General features: G+C 37.8%; 1 protein-coding gene across 1 annotated transcript in view; it reads right to left on the bottom strand.

Moving 5' to 3' along the window:
- Pls3 (plastin 3) overlaps window positions 1-14,784 on the bottom strand; it is an 84,646-nt gene extending 69,862 nt beyond the window's left edge. The window contains exon 1 of the mRNA XM_027932249.2: window positions 14,679-14,784. The gene's annotated coding sequence lies outside the window, so the exon portion shown is untranslated. The remainder of the gene's footprint in view (window positions 1-14,678) is intronic.
- Window positions 14,785-15,613: the final 829 nt, after the last annotated feature.

Raw genomic sequence — 15,613 nt, 5'->3', positions numbered from 1 at the left:
CCCATCCCTTATACCAAAAGAAAAGACAAGATGATTCTATAACTTTTATAGACTTCACTTCATTCAAGTAAAGAAAAAAAAAACACTACTAGTGAAAAGTTATTGGAAACAAGTCTATGCCAATAAGCCAGTAAGCTTCAGGAAGAAAGAAAAAAATATCCAAACTTAGATGGAAAAATCAGTAGTATACAATATTAATCAAAGCAAAGATTTACATTAATAGCAGAGTAGTAATAAATGAAATGTTACTTTGTCACTATCACCTCTAACTCATTAGCTCATCTGTAAATTAGCTCATCTGTAATTAAACATTTAATACTGACACTTTCCATTATTCATAATAACCAAAACCAAAAGAATGTAAATATTTATAAGTTAATAGATAAGCAAAATATAGTACATATATACACAACAGAATATTGTTCAGCCATAAAATAATGAAATACTAATACCTGTTACAATGTGAGTGAACTTGAAACAATTATGTTGAGGGAAATAAGAAAGACATGAAAGATCACATGCCATGATTTCATTAATATAAAAGTGCAGAACAGGGGCTGGATGCAGTGGCACATGACTGTAATTCCAGTCACTTGGGAGGCTGAGGCAGGACGATCAGAAGTTGGAGACCAGCCTGGGCAAGTTAGTCTGTCTCAAAATTAAAAAAAAAAAAAAAAAAAAAAATATATATATATATATATATATATATATATATATATATATATATATATTTATATATATATATTTATATATTTATATATATATATATATAAAGGGCTGGGGATGGAGCTCAGTGGTAGAGTGTCTCTGATCAAACCCCCAATACTGCAAAAAGAAGGGGAAAAAGTTCAGAATAGGGAAATTTATGGAGATAGAAAATAGATTAGTTAGTGGTTGCTTAAGGTTGGGGAGCTGGGGAAGGTGATGATAGCTAAAGAGTGTGAAATTTCTTTCTGAACTGATAAAAACTAACTTGAGAATTGGGCTGGAGATATAGCTCAGTTGGTAGAGTGCTTGCCTTTACATGTACAAGGCCCTGGGTTCAATCCCCAGCCCCACAAAAAAAAAAAAAAAAAAAAAAAAAAAACTTGAGAATTGATTGTGGTGTGGTTGTACATCTTGGAATATACTAAAATCTATCAAATTGTATACTTTAAGTACATGGTATGATCTCAATAAAGCTGCTAAAAACATGAAAATATTAATGTCCTAATTTCCTCTTTGACTCCAAAATTAAGTAGTTCTTACGGTGAAAGTGCTAGCCATACCATGAACTCATAACCATTCATTTAAAACAGCTAAAAGGTAAAGAAAACCAAGAAAGCCATTTGGTTAGTCTTCCCACAGGTTTGACTTTTATGTATTTTATTCAATGTGATCCATAAGTCACTGACTCACTGATTCGTTTTTTTTTTTTTTTCTTTTCTTTTTGGTGTTAGGAATGGAACCCTGCATGCTAAGCACATGCTTTACTATTGAGCTACACACCCAGAACTCCAATTTAATCTTTATCAGCAAGGACAATTCATGGGCATCCATTTCTCCCTCTTTCAAGTATTTATATAGTCAGCCTGCAGACTCCATATTCATGGGTTCAACCAACAGCAGACAGAAAATATTCAGAAAAAAATTGTGTGTACTGAAAACATAATTTTTTCTATCCATTATTCCCTAAACAGACAGTATAACAAATATTTATGTAGCATTTACATTGCACTAGGTATTAAGTAATCTAGAGATATGGAAGTATATGGGAATGCTGGAGATGTAGCTCAGAGGTAGAACATATGATTAGCATTCAAGAGGCCCTGGATTGGATTCCCTGTACCGCCTCTGCAAAAGGCACCTCTCAACAAACAACAACAAAAACCTGCATGGGAGGATATATGCAGCTTATGTGGAAATACTATGTGATTCTTAATAAGGGACTTGAGCATCCATGGATTTTGATATTACAGATGGGGTTCCTGGAACTAATCCCCTGTGGATAGGAAGACCTACTGTATGCCAGACCCCTGTGAAGGAGCTAGGAAAATGGAGCTTTTCCTCAGGGTTTATTTCTTTGATTCCCTAGAAATACAGTTCTTTACCATGGTACATGACAGGATTTTTTTTTTTTTTTTTTTTTTTTTGGTGGTACTGGGGATCGAACCCAGGGCCTTGTTTATGCAAGGAAAGCACTCTACCAACTGAGCTACATCCCCAGCCCCATAACAGGAATTTTTTAATGCCCTTGAAGAAAACCATATACAGTTGACAGTACATTGTTTTGAGGCCCTCCTACCAGATGAAACAAATATCAGGTTTGAAATTCCAGGTTTGTCTGTCCTATTTAATGTCTGTGACAATCATGAAGTTCAAGGCAGAAAACGAAGGCATAAGCTATAACTGTGGTTACTTGGTATTATCTGCGAATCAGAAAAAAAAAAAAAGACAACAGCACTCTGTACAACAAAAAGTCTGAGCACTGCTTGCATAAGTAATGGCAAATAGATATTTTTTTTAGGGCTTCTGCATACATGGATATTTCCACAGCTGCAGAACAAACTACTACAGAAGTACATGCTGTGCACAACATCTACAATTTAGTAAAGCTGGAAAGAATTTTATTTTTGTAAAAACTAAATGGGGTGTGGCTCATTTTCTTGCCAAAGGGCTATTTTATTCCAAGACACTGGTGTCTGCTGACCTTCATTTATAGGTTGAGCAATGTTCTATTTAAGTAAAATTAACTCATAGTGGTCTCTTTTTTAGATGCAATAATTATTGCAAAGAAATAACAATGTTTAAATGTGATTTGTTCTTAGTTTAGATTTGATTATATTGGGTTATAATTGAATGTCTTTGTTCACACAAGGTTTAAATTTAGAAATTATTTTATGTTAAGAAAAAAGGGGGCTGGGGATATAGCTCAGTGGTTAAGTGCTTAAGTTGCATGCCTGAGGCCCTGGGTTCAATCCCCAGTACTCCCCCCCACCCCACCGCACAAAACAGCTACATTTAGATTCATTTTCTATGCATAAGAATATTTTTAGGTTTCATGAAAACCAATATTACTTTTCTGTCTTTCTCTTCTACTACATTGCAGGAGTATGTTATCTATTTGTAGCATCTAACAGTCTTCATTCAACTTTTGTTAGTTGAATAGATGATGAAACCATTCACAGACTAAGGTTTTATTCATGTTACCCCTTCAGTTAACTATTACTCCATGTGTACTTAGTACTATCTCAATATGTACTTAAGAATCTGGGGCACTTTTTAAAGTTTCCCTACGTTTACTCTATCAATGGCCTACAGGCTTTCTTTTATATAATTCTTACATATTTTAAGGTACTTAATCTGACATATCAATCTTCCTTTCATCCTGATGCAAATCTCTAGTTAGGGAAGTTTTTCCCCTTCTGCTAGCATCTATAAATATCTTCTATCTTGCTTTTTTCTGAGGGTCAACAAAAGCTGGAATGGTTTGATTTAGGATAAGATACCAAAATGCATGGGTTGGCTTCTGTTTTTGAATATGTAAATCTGTCAACAATTTTTTGTTATCTATATTTAATGATAACTTGACTATTTGTTTTTTAAATTATTATAAGATGAAATATAAAATTTTAACTATTCTTAACCACTTGCAAAAATGATTCAACTTTAGCTCTAAACTGGAGATGCACAAACGGCTTAAAATGTTTGTTGAATATGCCAGTATCTGTCATAATTTCCTGATTTTGCTTTTGAAAACCTCCACCAGAGGGAATAATGGGAATCAAGTTTAAGATTAATGTTTTGGATTCACCCTTTTTAAAAAAATGTTTATTTTTTTAGTTGTAGTTGGACACAATTTTATCTTTATTTTATTTATTTATTTTTATGTGGTGCCGAAGCTCAAACCCAGGGCCTCACACGTGCTAGGCGAGCACTCTACCGCTGAGCCACATCTCAGAAATAATATTGATGTAATTTATTTATTTTTTTAATTTTTTTTAGCTGTAGTTGGACACAATGTCTTTATTTTTTATGGTGCTGAGGATTGAACCCAGTGCCTCACACGTGTGAGGTGGGTGCTCCACCAATGAGCTACAGCCCCAGCCCGATAATACTGATGTAATTTATAACCCTCTACTTCCCCAGCATTTTAAGTTTTCACTATTTTCTTTTTTCTCCTATTTTTTCTCTAAAAGTATACTTTATAAACATCACATTTTTATTCTTTCTATTATTGTAGTAACACTGAAAAATTTGAAGCTTTCTCCCTTCCTCTCAAAAATCAGGAATCAACATTACCTATTTTATTTCATCTTTATTTAAGCTATATTTATTAGTGGCAATGAGTTTATAATGGTGTCTGTAACTTATTAAGAGTCATGTTTCCAATTTTCCTTTGAAGGAGAGTAAAGTTCTTTAGATTATTGGATGGCATATCCTCACAAAAGGATGACTTAAATGATAAACAGGTTTCTGAGCTAAGCAAAGAAGCTCTTTTATCCCAGAACATTGCCAAAATCCTCTATATTTACAATGAAAACAATGGAAAGCAATAGTTTCACAATGCCATTAAATAAAATAGAAATAAACTATTTTATTTATTTTTAATGGTGATACTTAGGTTTTGAATTAGAGGAAAGTAAAGAGGGCTGAGTGGAGCAGTGCACAGGACTCAGGAGGCTGAGGCAGGAGGATCTGAATTCAAGGACAGCCTCAGCAAGTTAGCAAGACATTGTCTCAAAATAAAAATGAAATAAAATTTAAAAAGGACTGGGATGTAGCTCAGTGGCAAAGCACCCCTGGATTTAATCCCAAGTACCAAAATAAAATGAAGAGGAGAATTATCTGTAGGATCATCTAAGACAATATTAACAAGCCTGTAAATGGGACCATTAAATTCTAAGAACAGTGAAAAGCAAGTGATATTATTCCCATATTTTAGATGGGGAAATTGATGTAGGGGGGTTAAGAAATCTCCCAGATACCAAAGCCATTGAAACTCACATTTTATGCTAAAATAATTCTATGAAACAGCACATACATGATCCGAGAGTGGGGGAGGGGAAGGGGAAGGGGACGAGTTGTTGAGTCAGGCAAACTTTAATGTTACTTCTGGATCATCATTGAATTCCCAGACCAACAGGGTCCTTAATAAGGCTGGTAAACTGGAAGAAGGATAAAAATACCAAGGAAGGATCTATGAAGCAGTATAGGATAAGTTTAGGCATGCAGTGTACAAGCCATTCAAATATACAAAAGGTTTGTTAAGTCACACGTTTGTAAGGTAGAGAGTCACCATAGGTACTGAAATCAGTCACAAAGTGGCATTATCAGAATTTTTACCACTATCAGACCTGTTTTTTTAATATTATTTAAGCAACCTAAATGAAATATAAAAGTTATTGAGTTTAGCTCAGAGCTTACTTAGTGACATCAAAGTAATTTAAGAAATCAATAGTGTAGGCATAGTGATACAGTCCTCTAAACCCAGAGACTTGGGAGGCTGAGGCAGGAGAATAGCAAGTTTGAGGCCAGCCTCAACAAGATGACAAGATTCTGTCTCCAAATAAAAAAGAGAAGGGGCTGGGATATAACTGAGTGGTAGAGTGCCCCTGGGTTCAATCCCTAGTACCCAAAACTCTCCCTGCAAAAAGAGACCAATAGTCTGAGATAAAAGGACCTATCAACAGTCACCTAACCAATTCCAGGATAAAGTCTTAAGGATACTGAATGTTTATGGGCACAAATAACCTTTGTATACTTGAACTGAGTTTTATAGCAACCTGAAATATAAAGGCTACTTAAAACAAATCTGTCCCGTCCCCCATTAATAGTTCCTTTTCAAAAAACAGAACTTCCTATGATTGTACACCCCCACAGGCTTCTACTTCATCCTGCTGTGCACCTGTTAACTAAATCATAGGAAACCAAAATATTTCCAAGACATATACTTTACCCAAACCAGTTCCAGTTTAGAGTCATATATGAGATGATACACTATAGAAAGAATAGCCTATAGCGTTGTTTTATTTTTGGTTTTCCAGTGCCACTACTTGAAATCAAGGGTCAAAGATAGAGCCTTGAATGTTAGTTAGGCAAGGGCCCTCCCACTGAGCTATACCCCCAGCCCAAGGCAATCTTTTTTTTTTTTTAAGTCAATGTTTAAATTTCTAGACTATCAAAGGCATTCATCTTTAAAACAATCTTGGCAATTTATCTTCTAAGAAATAAAGCTGCAAAATTATTTTTGCCCAAGGATATTCACAGAAACATTATTAATAAACTCTGGTAACAACTTACATATCCAACAACCCCAAATTAGTGAAATAAAAATTATGAAATATCCATTATAGAGCATACTATACAGTGACTGTTAAATATCTTTTAAAATGTTTAATTACTAGCTGGGCACAGTGACACATGCCTGTAATCCCGGCTGCTCAGGAGGCTGAGGCAGGAGGATTGCAATTTCAGTCAGCCTCAGCAACTTAGCAAGGCCCTAAGCAACTTGGGGAGACTCTGTCTCTAAATATAAAAAGGGTTGGGGGATGTAGGTCAGTGGTTAAGTGCCCCTGGGTTCAATCCTTGGGACAAAAAAAGTTTAATTACTCAAAAACATATTATCAATGTAATAAATTAAAAGAACATGGGCTGGGGCTGTAACTCAGTGGTAGAGTGCTTGCCTAGCATGGGAGAGGCCCCTAGATTCAATCCTTAGCCCGAAAAAAAGAAGAAAGAAATCATATTGTATATATAGTTTGTGTATTATTCTCTTTTCTTTCTTGTGGTAGAGGTGGAATCCAAGGCCTCACACATGCTAAGCAAGTGCTTTACCACTGAGCTATATCCCCAACCTCCAATTTAAAAAAATATGTCCCTCAGTCCATGTGAAATAAATACATAAGATTATGAGCAGGTAGTATCATTATTTTCTTCTTTATAAACTCTTTTGTTTTACTCTAATTTTTATAATGATCATGTATTTTTTTAAATTTAAAGTGATTAAAAATATCTTAAATATTACTTAACATAATTTCCTAGTAGATTGACCAATTCATACATATTGATTAGAGCAATAAGATGTGTCCTAGTAACAATTTCATATCATTTTAACCTCTGGGCAAACACTTTTCAGTCTACAATAGTAATTTTCCCTGACCTGAAATACCAGCCTAAAAATATCAAAAAGAAGAATAAGTGGCAAAAATGGGAACACAAGCAAGTTAAGAAATACAGCATAAAAGCTTAAAAATTATACTTGTGTTGGCTGAGGGTGTAGCTTAGTGATAGAACATGTATTTAATATGCATGAGGCTCTGGGTTCCATCTCCAGCACTAAAAATTATACTCATCTATGAAAGACAGTGAATTATGCAAGTATCAATAGCAGAAATGTCAATCTAAGTGCAATACTATGTAATTAGAACATATGATTTACAACACAATAATGAATATTCAAATCTATCACACTGCTCTAACATTCTATTTTATAGAGGAAAAATTTTAATTTTATTTTTACATATTATATAATAATATAACTTTATATACCTATATACATATGCATACATATTCATGTACCTGCATCATAGTTTGAAAATCAAAGTTCTATTTTCAGTGAATGGGTTAAAATATTTAAATTTTTTTTCTATTAAATCTTTTAAACCAGAGATGAGAGAAATAAGAAATCAGACTTTACAAAAGAAAATGGTAATAGTATAATAAACCCACTCTTTAGAACTAGTTATATGATATCTGATATTTTCCAAAGTCATTTAAATCAGGGCTTTTGGCTTATTTCACTTTACTCAAAATCACTTGACCGATGTTTCAACAAATATTATCAAGTGGAATTTAAATTAACAAAATGTAAAGTAAAATAATGCAAAGAATTAGAGTTATAGAACCACTATATAATTGACAAGATGAAAATAAATATTGGAAATTAATTCCAAGTTAACAGTTTTGAGGATGGAGGTTGAAAATTACCTCAGAATTTATCCAGTTCAACATGTTTATTTTTTAAAAGAAAAGTTACATTAACTTCTCACATTTCCCATGTTATTCATGACTTACCATTAGAGATTATCTCTTCCTTTTGTGATTTTCCATACCTTCACCTTGTCCTTTTTTAGAATGCAATTATGAAGAGAAACACTTGATTTTTCGTAAGCATTTTTACACAATATGGGTAATTATAAAACTAAGAATGAAGTATGATAAGTCAATAGACTCTGTAATGATTACCAATGAAGAGCAAATCTGCTTAGTAGTTTATTAATAAGGGAAAAAAATTACTGAGTTAATGGCTTTAAAAGGTGAGGGAAGAAATATAAAAAGTATACATGTAGAATTTGATTCTCTTGCCATCAACTACTTCTTAGTTTTCATTATGTTACGTCTTACTTTATTTTGCCTTTGCTTATAGAACTGGATGGCTGAAGAACATTTACAAAGTAAAAAAACATGGCATGACTTTTTTTGTCCAATGCTGGGAATGAAACTCAGGGTCTCATGCCTGCTAGGTAAGTGCTCTACCTCAGCCTCTCTGAAAACTTATTCAAGTGTTAGAGATGCTATGATATATTACTACAGTACTTTGAATTTATATAGCACCTGTCTGCTAAAGAGCCAAGGCTTCACATAGCTCACTTATCCTTTCAGCATTCCTGTGAAATGCATAGATTAGAAACAGATGGCTTAAAAATAAAGCACAATCCAGATATGACCACAGAGAATGTCAGTGATTTACTGAAGATGACCTATGTGTCCAGACTGCAGAGGACTAAATGACCCCGGATTCCACATCCAATGTCTTTTCCAATAAACAACACTACCTCTTTATTGAACACATTTCAGAGGCCAGCCTCACTAACTTTGTAAGACCCTTAGCAACTTAGTGAGGCCTTGTGTCAAAATAAAAAACCTGAAAGGACAAAATGGGCCAAAAAACTAAACAAACGCTTCTCCTAAGAAGAAACACAAATGACCAACATATATATTATTTAAAAAGTTCAACATCTTCAGCAATCAGGGAAATATAAATCAAAACCACTCTGAGATTTCATCTCACTCCAGTCAGAATAATACAATACAAATAATAACAAATGCTGGTGAGTACGTGGGGGAAAATAATACACTCATACTTTGTTGGTGGGACTGCAAATTAGTACAACCACTCTGGAAAGCAGTATGGAGATTCCTCCAAAAACTAGGGATGGAACCACCATATAACCCAGGAATCCCACTATTCAGTATATCCAAAATATCTAAAATCAGCATCATGATGAAAGCATATCAATGTTTATAGCTGTGCAATTCACAATAGCCAAGTTATGGCACCATCTCAGATGCCCACCAACAGATGAATGGTAAAGAAAATGTGATATATATACACAATAGAGTTTTACTCAGTTATAAAGGTGAATGAATCATGTCATTTGCTGGTAAAAGGATGGACCTGGAGAAAATCATGCTAAGTGAAATGAGCCAGACCCAGAAAGTCAAGGGTTGAATATTTTCTCTCATATGCAGAAGCTAGACCTAAATAAGCAGGGTAGGGACATAGGGGAATCCCATGAAAATTGGAGACCAAGGGAATAGAGGAAAGGGATTGTGAGGAAGGGAGGAGGGATGGGGAACCAGAATGGTGGAATGAAACTGACCAAACTATCATATGTACACATATGAATATACCACAGTGAATTTCATCTTTATGTATATCCATAATGCACTAATTAAAAATAAAATTATAGGTAAATAGAAGACAGACTGGTAGAATAGAGGAAAGGGAATGGGGGAAAGAGGAGAGGAGGAAAAGAGTAAGTGCTAGGGACTGAATCAGAGCAAATTAAATTCCATGCTTGTATAATTATGTCAAAATGAACCTTGATATTATGTATAACTAAAATGCACTAAAAGAAAGGATTAGAGATGTTGCTCAGTGGTAAAGTGTTGCTGGGTTCAATCTCCAGTGCCCAAAACAAAATAAAACAAAACCCCAGCCAACCAAAAAGTCCTTGAGCCAGTCCTCATTTCATAAATGTGAAAATGCTTGGTGTCTGCCACATGTATATACCCAATGTTAGTCATCAATAAAATAATTTTAAGTGACTTTCTCAAGGTCAAACTATGAGTCAGTGGCAGAGTCATGTATAGAATCTAGCTCCTCTGAGGCCAAGTCCAATATACCGCCCCTTAGCATTTTCATAAAACAGCAATTCTTCTTTGTCCCTAAAAATGGTTTATACTTAAATTTCTTGACTCCTAAAAATATAGCAAAATTCAATATTATTAAATTTATTGTGAGGGCTGGGGCTGTAGCTCAGTGGCAGAGTGCTTGCCTAGTATGTGTGAGGCACTGGGTTCGATTCTCAGCACCACATAAAAATAAAGGTGTTGGTCCATCTACTAAAATTTTTAAAAAATTTATGGTGAATAATTTGAAACTGTCTCACCTGTATAGCTAAAATAAATTGACTAAAGTATGATGACAACTTCTCCCAAGACCAATATATAACTAACTGAAAACAGTTAGTCATGACCACTGGTATCTAAACAAGCTTCCAACATTGTAATGCATCCAAAAAGCTTTCAAAACCTCCAAAAAAATTGAACAAATTGGTTTATCACTCTCTAGAATAATTATAGACTCAAAACATGACCTATTTTCTTCTAACCCAAGTTTTATTATTTTCACAGATCAAATTTTTCCCCTCTGCATAACTTTGTACCAAAAGAAAAACTGTTATATGAATAAGTCACAAATGATTTCAAAAACAGATACCGAAACTGCACTGTATCAATAACATTCATGTTCAAATTTTATTTTATACCAGATACTTTTAGAATCTACACCACCAACAAAAAAGGTTTGCCATGTACATTCCACCTACATTATGCCAGATCAAATAAAAAAGCAGCCATGTCTTTATTATATGTGCTAAGAACATTATGTCAGTAAATTTTGCAGAAAGCCAAGCTGAAATAATGCTTAAAAGAATACAGAAGGGGACTTTCTTCTTTTTCCCTGTCAGCTTCACCAAACAGAATCACTTTAGTGCTCAAGCACCATGGTCAAGCTGTCCTTTCTTTTCAGCAACAGTCATACTGTTTGCCTAGGAGCAAAATTTCATTGGGTTTCTGATAATACCCTGGATACTGACATTCTGCCAGTATAAATAGTCCCGGTCAAGTCTAATGTGTGTATAACCACTGGTAGAAGAGACTTAATCTCACTCAAAATATTACTCAGTAGTTATAATTAATCCTTCTACCCCAAAAGCCATAAGTCTAGTCATTTTTAGCAATTGAATCTGAAGAGTATCAGACTAGAGACTTTGCACTCTTAATGTTGATCATCATGACCTAGCAGAATGTATTTGGCTCCCTACCCCAGGTAAAGAAAGCAGTTGATATCTGGCCAGGTTTAACAGTAGAAATTAAGAATTAGGCTAACTATCCTCTAACTTTATTAAAATTTGGGCTCAATTTGATTGTATCATTAAAACATGAAGTCAACAATATTGAGGGTGGTTTTGTGTGTTTGTGTGTTTAGTGCTGGGGATGGAAACCATGGTCTAATGTTTTCTAGACAAATGCTCTACCAATGAGCTCTTGGGGGTGGTTTTAAATGCATGGGAATCCCAAGGCAGTGAAATGCTGTGGACTAAAGCCTAATGATGATTCTTTTCTTTTTTGGTATAGGACATCAAACTCAGGGGCATTTTACCACTGAGCTACATCCCAGCCCTTTTTGAGACAGAGTTTTACCAAATTGCTTAGAGCTTAAGTTGCTGAGGATGGCCTTAAACTTGTGATCCTCCTGCCTCAGCCTCCCAATTGCTGGGATTACAGGCATGCCTCACTATGCCCTGCCAATGATTCCATATGGTTAGGATCTCATAACATTTAAAAAATAATTCTTGGGACTAGGAGTGTAGCTCAGTGATAGAGCACTAGACTGCTAGTAGGAGGCTCTAGGTTTGATCCCCAGTGCCAGAAAAAAAAATCTTATCTCTCTACCACTGTAGCCTAGTGGGGTGGTAGTATCCCACTTTTTATATTTTAAGGTTAAACATTTATTAGCTCAATCTAAAATTATATTGTCATCTCATTTCCACTAGGGGGGGTCTATCCACCAGTGTAGTTAACTCTAGTAGTTCAGGTGCAGTTTAAATCCATTGCTAGTTAATCTGTGCCACAAGGCTAGCCTGAGGAACAGAACTCCGAGCTTTAAGGTAGCTTCAAGCTCAGAAATCCAGGCACAGCAACAAAATGAGTGGCCAATTCATTCAGAGGTTGCAACAGTAAACAAAAAGGGCTTGGAACAAAAAAAATTACAAAGACAAAAAGCTCTTAAATAGTCTGTTTCATTTTTAGGACTTCTGCCCTAGTTTTAAGATGGAATGTGTATCAACTGGATCCCTTCTTGCAACTAAATAAAGCTTTCAAACTCTTGACCTCTAAGATTCCTCTGGTTGTTTCTATACTCTGCAATATATAATCTAAATAGCAAATTGCCACGTTTTCCCAGCAGCAAACTTAACTTGGGCCACATGGGTGGGTATAGGACAATATAAGAAAGTTGTTTAAAGTCCTCTCATTATTTTAACCAAACCGTGGCCAACCAAAACCCCAACCAAGTCTTATTTGTCAAATTTAGTGTGGACTGGTTTTGTGCATGATTTCTGATTCAATTAACTCCCTATCATAAATAACTGTATAATTAATTTTAGTCAAGGGCTTAGCTACCATCTTTAAGTAAATGCCCAATATAGAGAATGGTTCAATTAAAATATAGGACATGTCAGGAATATGGACAGAGCCTTATTTTTTAACATTATCTTATGGGTATGGTCAATTCTAGCATTTAGGTGCAAAATGGGATATAAGTAAAAGGATACCTTTCCTAGAAAAAAAAAATATATATATATTTTAATTTACAAAAGCCATATGAGATTGTAGGGAGAAAATAGAGCTATGTCATGTCCCAGCACAAATATATTTTAAGTCTTTATTTTAAAAGTGGCTCCAGTCTTTACTTTGGATAAAATTGGAGCACCAAATTCCCTTTCTGTTTCTCGCATCCAAATCCAAGTAGAATTCCCTTGAGTCCCCCTCCCCCCTTTTTGTCGACGTAGTTTCTGGAATAAGGGCCTCAGTCACTACATTCCACTTTTAAAGTCAAAAGATGTCATGTGACCATTACCCTAGGGGCATCGGAGACTTGGGGCACGTGATGCCAATTGGCATGTGTGGGATTTCGGCCACTGTTAGAAGTCACTGTAAAGTGCATCGCAGGGATCAAGTTTAGGTTCCCAAATACACTGTGACATCCAACTGGAGGAAAAACTTACTCTTCAGTAGTTTTTAATTTCACCTACGTTTCCAGCTTACAGTGGCCAGCCATGCTCCATTCTCCCTGCTTCTGCCTTGAATATGCCTGGCACCCCGAGCATCGCTTCTGTTTGATCCTAAATGGCGAGGCTCTCCAAGTCTGTTAATTTCAAGCTCGACCTTCTGCACCACTGGGGATGTAATGCAGTTCAAGTGAGAAGCAAGAAGCATCTCGAACGGGAAGTGTCAGGTGGTATTAACTCCACTCCACCTCTGGGGCTGGGACCAGCTCCTGCCTGGAGCCTGGCGGGCAGTAAGAACCACCAGCACATTAGAGCAGCCAGGGCGGCGACGGCAACTTTGCTACTGGCGAAAAGCCCTGGCGGGGGTGGTCGGCGTCCCCGGCCTTTCAGTAGAGCGCTTAAGTACAGCGGGTGGAGAAAAGTAAACACAGGCAAGTGCAGCTGAGCGGAGGAAGGGGCAGCATCATCCCCCTTCCACCAACCCTTAGGCTCACCCTCTAAGGCAGCCGGGAGAGGTCCCGGGCAGCTGCAGCCCTGACTGCGCGCTTTCCGCTGCAGAGCAGCTAGGAAGAGAGCACACTAGAGGCACCGGGTCCGAGGAGAGAAGAACTTCGGAAGGTACTGCCCTACTGGCCCAGAGATGTTCTGCTACTGAAAGAAAAAAAGTGCTTACTCATAGGGAGACGCGGTGAGATCGCGACGCTCTGGGTAATGGCAAGGAGGGGAAGCAAGCAGAAGGCAGGCAACGCGAGCCAGATTCCTTCCCCTGGCCACCGCACTCCGCCCCCCGCCCGGGCTCAGAGCCTCGGGGTCGGTGTAAAGCAGCCGGGTCAGCGAGGCGGACGAGCGGGGGCTGGAGGCGTCGCGGGCTGCCGGCTCCGGGATTTCCTGAGTCCGGGCGAGAGGGAGGGGGGAATGGCAGGAGCTGGAGAAGGACAGCGGAGGGAAGTTAGTCGCTCGGTTTCCACTTCGGAGCTGCCGTGGCGGAAGGGAATCTGGGCAGTGGTTGGCGTCAAGGACTCTAGCCCGAGGTGGGCAACAAGTTTAAGAGCAACTAGAGAGAAAGCACTGTCTTCTATAGTGAAGAAATGCCTGCGGCGGGTGGTGGTGGTGAATCCTCAGTCACTCCTACCCATCCCGGTTGCAAATGATCGCCTGGACGCCCAAAGGCAGAGACTGAAAATTCTCAGATCTTTCCCCCTTCTGCCCAAACACGGTCAGTCGGTGCAAGGCACGTTTCTACTGAGTTTACCGGAGATGCTCTCCCCAGGACCCACTCCAGCCCACGCCCAGGAAACCCGCTCTCCTAGTGCCCGCCAGTGCCTGCAAAGCACTTACGTAAAGTCGCAGAGTCCCAGGTCTGGCCCGACTGCCTCCGACCAACACTCAGACAACTTCTGCCCCTTGGAATCTTTGCGGCTGCTGTTCTAAAGCCAGCGCTCCCTCCCCTTCTGCCAGCCCCCTCCGCCCTTCGGCCGCCGCTATTGGCTCGGGTAGTACTAGCAGTCCGCTTGGGAACCAGGAAGGGGATTGGGCCACGAACCTGTCACATCAACTGGGTGGAGCGTTGAGAGAGTAGGCACTGGGATGGGCACTCAGTAGGGATGGTAACTGTGACTCTGCGGCAGGGAGCAGAGACCGGTCTCTGGCGCTGGTTTCTTTCTTTCCTACCTGGGCTAAGAAGTTAGAAGTCTACAGTGCCTGACTTGAAGTATATGTTCAAAAAATCTTGTGGGAAAACCCAACTAAACAAATACATTGAAATAAAAAATGAATAACTCATTTGTAAAAACTAAAAGGGCTGGGAATGTGACTCAGTGATAGGCAATTCTCAATACCACAAAAACAAAACAAACAATCTTGTGGGAGAAATGAAAAGATGGGAATGCAGGAACAAGAGTTTGAACGTCAACTATTTAGGTCTGGGAGAGGGGACAGGCAATTTCTCATGGAATCGCGAAAAGAATCTCGGCTTGGCAAGAAACATTGCTTGTTTCATCTGCTCTGTTCAGGTGCTAACAACACCCAGAGAAACCCCACCAACAACCCTTTCTTTAAGAAATTAAGGGAGCGGGATAGGGAGGGCAAAGCCCTCATGCCCTTGGCTTCCAGCCAAGTAAATTGTTGACCAGAATCACCTCTGTCTGCAAGGTTTGTCCATGTGGAAAGGAGTGAGAGGTGGAGGTGGGAGCGGGCAGTGGAAGCAACTTGGTTCCGTTCATTTGCACATGGGTTCAATTCTCATGAGTCTCCTTTCACCAGAGAAAATTTGG

The sequence above is a fragment of the Marmota flaviventris genome, chromosome X (assembly GCF_047511675.1).
Source record: "Marmota flaviventris isolate mMarFla1 chromosome X, mMarFla1.hap1, whole genome shotgun sequence".
Classification (NCBI taxonomy): Eukaryota; Metazoa; Chordata; class Mammalia; order Rodentia; family Sciuridae; genus Marmota; species Marmota flaviventris.
Note: the sequence above shows the minus strand (reverse complement) of the source record. Positions and strands in the feature narration are given on the sequence as shown.